Below are 6,128 nucleotides of genomic sequence, written 5' to 3' on the forward strand. Positions count from 1 at the left end.
CTTGAACAGACATTTCTCAAAAGAAGATACGCTGCTGGTCCACAAGCACGTGAAAAGAGGCTCAACAGCGCTAATCATTAAAGGAAAGTCAAATCAAAACTACAGCGAGATATCGCCTCACATCCACCCGGACGGCTACCATTAAAACAAACCAAAACAGAAAATAGCAAGTGTTGACCGGGAGGTAAAGAAAGTACAACTCTCGCGAACTGTGGGCAGGAATGTAAAACGGTGCAGCCGCTGTGGAAAACAGTATGGCGTCTCCTCCAAAAAAATTAAAAACAGAGTTACCCTGTGATCGAGCAACTCCACTTCTGGGCATACACCCAGAAAAATTGGAAGCAGGGTCTCAAAGAGATAGCCACACACCTATGTTCACAGCAGCAGCATTCACGATGGCTAAGAAGCGGAAACAGCCCAAGTGTCCATGAACAGATGAACAGAGGAGCAAAATGTGGTCCAGCCATACAATGGAAAATGATCCAGCCTTTAAAAGGGAGGAGAGGGGCGCCTGGGTGGCGCAGTCGGTTGGGCGTCCGACTTCGCCCAGGTCACGATCTCGCGGTCCGTGAGTTCGAGCCCCGCGTCGGGCTCTGGGCTGACGGCTCGGAGCCTGGAGCCTGTTTCCGATTCTGTGTCTCCCTCTCTCTCTGCCCCTCCCCCGTTCATGCTCTGTCTCTCTCTGTCCCAAAAATAAATAAACGTTGAAAAAAAAAATTAAAATAAATAAATAAATAAATAAATAAATAAAAGGGAGGAGAGTCTAACACCTGCTGCAACACGGATGAGCTTTGAAGGCGTGAGGCTCAGCGAAATAAGCCAGTCACAAAAAGACAAATGGTCTACGATGCCCTCATAAGAGGTACTTACAAGAGTCAAAATTTCAAAGACAGAAAATAGCATGGTGGGTGCCGGGGGCCAAGGGGAGAGGAAAATGCAGAGTTATGCTTTAATGTTATGTAAAAAGAGAGTTATCTTCTCTTTTACAAGATGAAAACAGTATGGGGACGAGTGGTGCGGGACGTAGCATGACAGTGTGAGTGTATTTAATATTCTTGAACCATACACTTAAAAATGATTAAGACAGGGGCGCCTGGGCGGCTCAGTCAGGTGAGTGTCTGACTCCTGATTTCGGCTCAGGTCAGGATCCCAGGGTCGTGGGATCGAGCCCCACTGTGGGTTCCGCACTGAGTGTGGGGCCTGCTTGGGATTCTCTCTCTGTCTCTGAAATTTTTTTTTAAATGGTTAAAACAATAAATGTTATTTTACGTGTATTTTTAATTTATTAATAATAAATTTTTTTTAATAATACTAATGTAACTTTACTGAACGCCAGCCATCTTGCCATCCACATATCCATTCGCCGGTCCCCCTTCGTCCACCTGCAATGCGGCCGTTCCCTCAACCATCCAGTAAGCATCCCACAAATCCATTCATTCATCTGTGTGCCCAAGACACGGGGTTTCTGCCTGAGAAGTCAAAGCAGGCTCCAAGAAAGCGTGGGCATTGAGAGCTGGCATCATTGTCCAGAGAACCCATGACTAACCTTCATGAGGGCGGGTATGTGTCTTTTTTTTGTCTACAATTGTAACCCTGGTACCTAATGTTGTGCTTGTAGACTGTAAGTGGTAAATAAACATGAATGAATGAATGAATGAATGAATGAATGAACGAATGAACGAACAGGTGAATCAAAACAGAACTTTGTTCACAGGAAATATTTGGCCCTCCCTCCTGCTGAACTGCCAGCCCCAAATCATGAAGCCAACCACATTTCCCTTTTTGCTTTGGCCACCAGGAAACTCAGCATTCAGTTTGAAGATAAGCTATAATAGCCTTCTTGATTGGGAAAGCCGTTTTCTTCTGCAGTGTTATTATTTGAATTTAGTCTTTTGCTCTGTGCTAACAGCTCTTGGCCTTAGTGTCTTGGCTGCATAAGATCATTGAGATCAAAAGACAACACTCTTCAAAACTCTGACCATGATTCTACGTCCACGTTTCCCAAAGTATGTTGTCAGGAACCCCAGTGCCGAGGGTGCACTGCCCAAAAAAAGAGAAAAAAATACAATACATTTGAGAAATACTGTATATCCTACACCCTACCTGAGAATCTTAATGATTCTCAGGAGCACCTGGGTGGCTCAATCAGTTAAGCGCCCAACTTCGGCTCAGCTCATGATCTTGTGGTTCATGAGTTTGAGACCCACATTGGGCTCTGTGCTGACAGCTCAGAGCCTGGAGCCTCTTTCGGATTCTGTGTCTCCCTCTCTCTCTGCCCCTCCCCTGCTCACACTCTGTCTCTCTTTCTCTCCAAAATAGATAAACATTTAAAAGATTGTTAAAGGCTCTGAGAAGTCCTGCAAAAAAAAAATTTTTTTTTTTAACTTTGTTTGACTTAGAGGTTCTCAAACTCACAAAATATCTACTTTGCAAAACACCTTGGGATGCAAATTCATTCATTCATTCATTCATTCATTCATACAGCACTGTGCCAGGTCCTAAGCTGGTTACCAGAGGAAAATCAAACAGCCCTGTGCCTTCACAAAGCCCCCAGCCACATGGTAAAGGTAAGTGAGATATAATGGAAAACACAGGCCCAGAGAGGGTCTGCTATCTGCCCAAGTCACACAGTAAGTTAGCAGCAGGATGAGGATTTGAATGCCATCTGTCTAATGCGTGGGTCCGTTCTGCTTACAGGTCTGAGGGGCTGCTATGTCTGCAGTCATGGCTGGGCTTGGAACAAAAGGCTTTGCGGGGCCCTGCAGTCACCTGAGTCGGCAAGAACCCCTAGTCACCAGAGGGACTCCAGTACCACTGCCTGGGACCCCCTCTGAGAACTGGTTACGAGGGGGACACCAGCACCGAGGCCCCAGACCTCCTGTGAGGCCCAACAGGCATCTGGGGCCACCTGGCCACCGGCCCACCTGCTGCAGCAGGTGGCCCATGCTGGCCCGTGTCGCACAGGCTGGAGAAGCGCCTGCAAACCGCGGACCCTGCTGCGCAGGACCCGGGTGGGGGGCCCTGGGTTTGCACCTGCCTAGTCCTCACGTCTGCTCCTGGCGGTCAGACCACCTATCACATCCTTGTCCAGGAGGCCACGTTCCCTGGCCCCTTTCAGCCGTCTGAGGCCAGCACACCCTCTGGCAGGAGTGCATCGTCCTGCTTACAGAGAAGGAAACCGAGGCTCAGGAGCTCCCGCGGCTGGCCTGGGGGTGTCGGCAATTTCACAAGTCGGCCTGATTTTCCCTCCCATCCTTTCCTCCCAGCATGGTGACTGCCGCCACCACCACCCCCCCAGCCCCACAGCCACTGCTGACACCCCTGCCCCCTCACCCCACCCCCCACCACTTCCCTGTCCACACGTGCACGCACCCCCTCCACTCTCCTCGCAGCGCCGGCCGCAGCCCAGGCGTCTCCTATCCCCCCTGGGTCCACACCCGCCTGCACCCCGGTCCCTCCAAACCCACCAGCAGCCCAGAGGAGTCTTTTTCAAAACCCCACTGACCCTCAGGTTAGAAACCTCTGGGGTGTGCTTATGAAAGCACACAAAATGGTCCCTGAAAACAGTGCTCATGTGCAGCTCAGGTTCCCCCCCCTTCTCCACCCTGGGGCCGGGGAGCGAACGGAGGCAGACGCTGCACGAATGGGTTTTGGAATGAACCAGTGAATGCGTGAGTATTTGAACCAGGTAATGAGTGACCTGGAAATGTATGAGTGAGCAAGCAGACGGAGAAATACCCCAGGGGCAGGGCCCTGAGAGTGGGGTACAGTAAGCCTCAGTGAATCCTCTCTCCCCCCCAGAGGGCTGGGCCTGGGCCTTCCACTGCCCAGACGGCTCATCTGAGACCCAACCAACGTGAGCCCCCAGACAGGCTCTCGCTCAGGGTCCTTTGTCCCACCAGCCAGAGCATCCTGCCGCCACCGACCTGGCCCTGTCGGGGGCAGGGGGTGGGGGGGCCTCAGAGGGGGTCCTGAGCACCATTCCAACTTCAAGGATACTCACAGGAGCCCAGGAGTTGATGTGCGCCAGCATGGAGCACATCCCAAGGCCCTGGGGCCAGCGCCCGTGGGCACCATCCCGGTTCAGGGAGAGAGGACGGAACCGGTGGGGGGGGGGGGGGTGGCGGGCAGGCAAACCCAGGGATGACTGGAGCAGGGGCCAGACAGGCTGGAAAGGAAGCAGACGAAGACCGGGGATCCTCCAAGGAAAAGTCAAAACCAGCCGATGTCCAAGAAAGAAGACAGCGTGGGCTGGCAGTCAGAGCCAGCCAGTGGGGTACGAGAGGGCAAGTGCCACCATGCAGCTCCCTTCCTGAGTCCCCCCTCCTCCCTGTGGCTTGGCCTGAGCTCCCCCTGACCACCGACCCCCACCTCCACAGGAACCCAAAGGGAGATGGGGCAGCAGATAGCTCAGCTGCCTGAATTTATTTAGAGAAGACGCAGCGAGGGCTGGGCTGAACCTTCCTGTGGTCACCGGGGAAGCACTAATGGAAGGCAGTGAGTCAGGGGCACTCGTGCGCAACAGCCTGAGGCAGCGGCGAGCAAGGAAACAGGAAAGGGGTCTCCCCCAGAGATGGCCCAGGCCAGTTCCACCCCAGCCCCAGCAGCCTGCACAGCTTCCCTGACAGCGGCCGTCAAAGCCCGGCTTGGTTTTCTGGAGTGACGGGGAGCTCATTCACTGTTAACTTAAGCTGCTGTCAGGCCGGGTGAGCTCTCACCATCCGGGTTTCCCTGCAACAGAACCAACACCCACCTTTACTAGACCTTTTCCCTTAGAATTCATTCTCTCTGTTGGTGAAACACCCCTCCTCCCTTTGGCCCCTAGATTCTCTGAGAATTGGACAGATCGATGTTCACATCCCCCTAGCCCCTCCTCGGGTCTGCTTTCCACGGAAAGCAGTCGTGTTTGGTGAGTGCCTACGAGGTGCCAGGCGCAAAGAATGCCTCGCCTTGTACTTACCGCCGTTCCAAGCTCCAAGAAGAAAGTTCGGTCATTACCCTCACTTGACGGATGAAAAGAGGCCCTGAGGAGTCAGGTGACTGACGACCTGCCTGAGTCAGCACGGCCAGAATGCAGGCAATGGCCTCCGGGCCCACGCCTTCTGAACACAGCAGGGTAGCCTTCCTGGCCTTTCCCGCTCTTTCCACTGAGGACACATTTTTTAGTTCATTCAGCACCTCTGACGGGTAGAGATCAGTACCCACAGAGGAAAAAAGGGTCCAGAAACTGCACAGCTAACAACGGGGCGGGACTTAGATGAGCGTACAAGCCACCAGGATCGTACAAAGGACGGACAGAGCTAAGACCTTAAACCCACTTGAACTGGGTTCAAACCCTCCTTCTTAGCTAAGCATGTTTGGGCAAGTCACATCACCTCTATGAGCTTCCGATGCCTCAACTAAAATGAGGATAATAGGGGTGCCTGGGGGGCTCAGTCGGTTAAGCATCCGACTTCAGCTCAGGTCATGATCTCACAGTTTGTGGGTTTGAGCCCCACATCGGGCTCCGTGCTGACAGCTCAGAGCCTGGAGCCTGCTTTTGATTCTGTGTCTTCTCCCCTTCTCTGCCTCTCCTCTGCTCATGATCTGTGTCTCTTTCTCTCAAAAATAAACATTAAAGGGGCGCCTGGGTGGCGCAGTCGGTTAAGCGTCCGACTTCAGCCAGGTCACGATCTCGCGGTCCGTGAGTTCGAGCCCCGCGTCAGGCTCTGGGCTGATGGCTCGGAGCCTGGAGCCTGTTTCCGATTCTGTGTCTCCCTCTCTCTCTCTGCCCCTCCCCCATTCATGCTCCGTCTCTCTCTGTCCCAAAAATAAATTTAAAAAACATTGAAAGAAAAAAAAAATTAAAAAAAAAAAGAATAAATCCCAGAGATCCTGGTGTTAAAAGCCGATACGTAATAATAGTTAACAATCCACGCAGCCACTTTTTATTTGATGGTGGTATTAGAACCCTCTCCCACTAGGTTTCTGCCACCCTGCTCCCACGATTATTTGTGTCGAAAATACCTCTGAGAACCATCAGAGACCACTCAACACCCTGTATCAGTTTACAGATGACAAAATTGGACTTCCTTTCAAGATGGTGCACCAAGTACACATTGAGACCTTCCCATTCCTCCCCTAAACAC

Source organism: Prionailurus bengalensis, chromosome A2 (genome assembly GCF_016509475.1).
Source record: "Prionailurus bengalensis isolate Pbe53 chromosome A2, Fcat_Pben_1.1_paternal_pri, whole genome shotgun sequence".
Classification (NCBI taxonomy): Eukaryota; Metazoa; Chordata; class Mammalia; order Carnivora; family Felidae; genus Prionailurus; species Prionailurus bengalensis.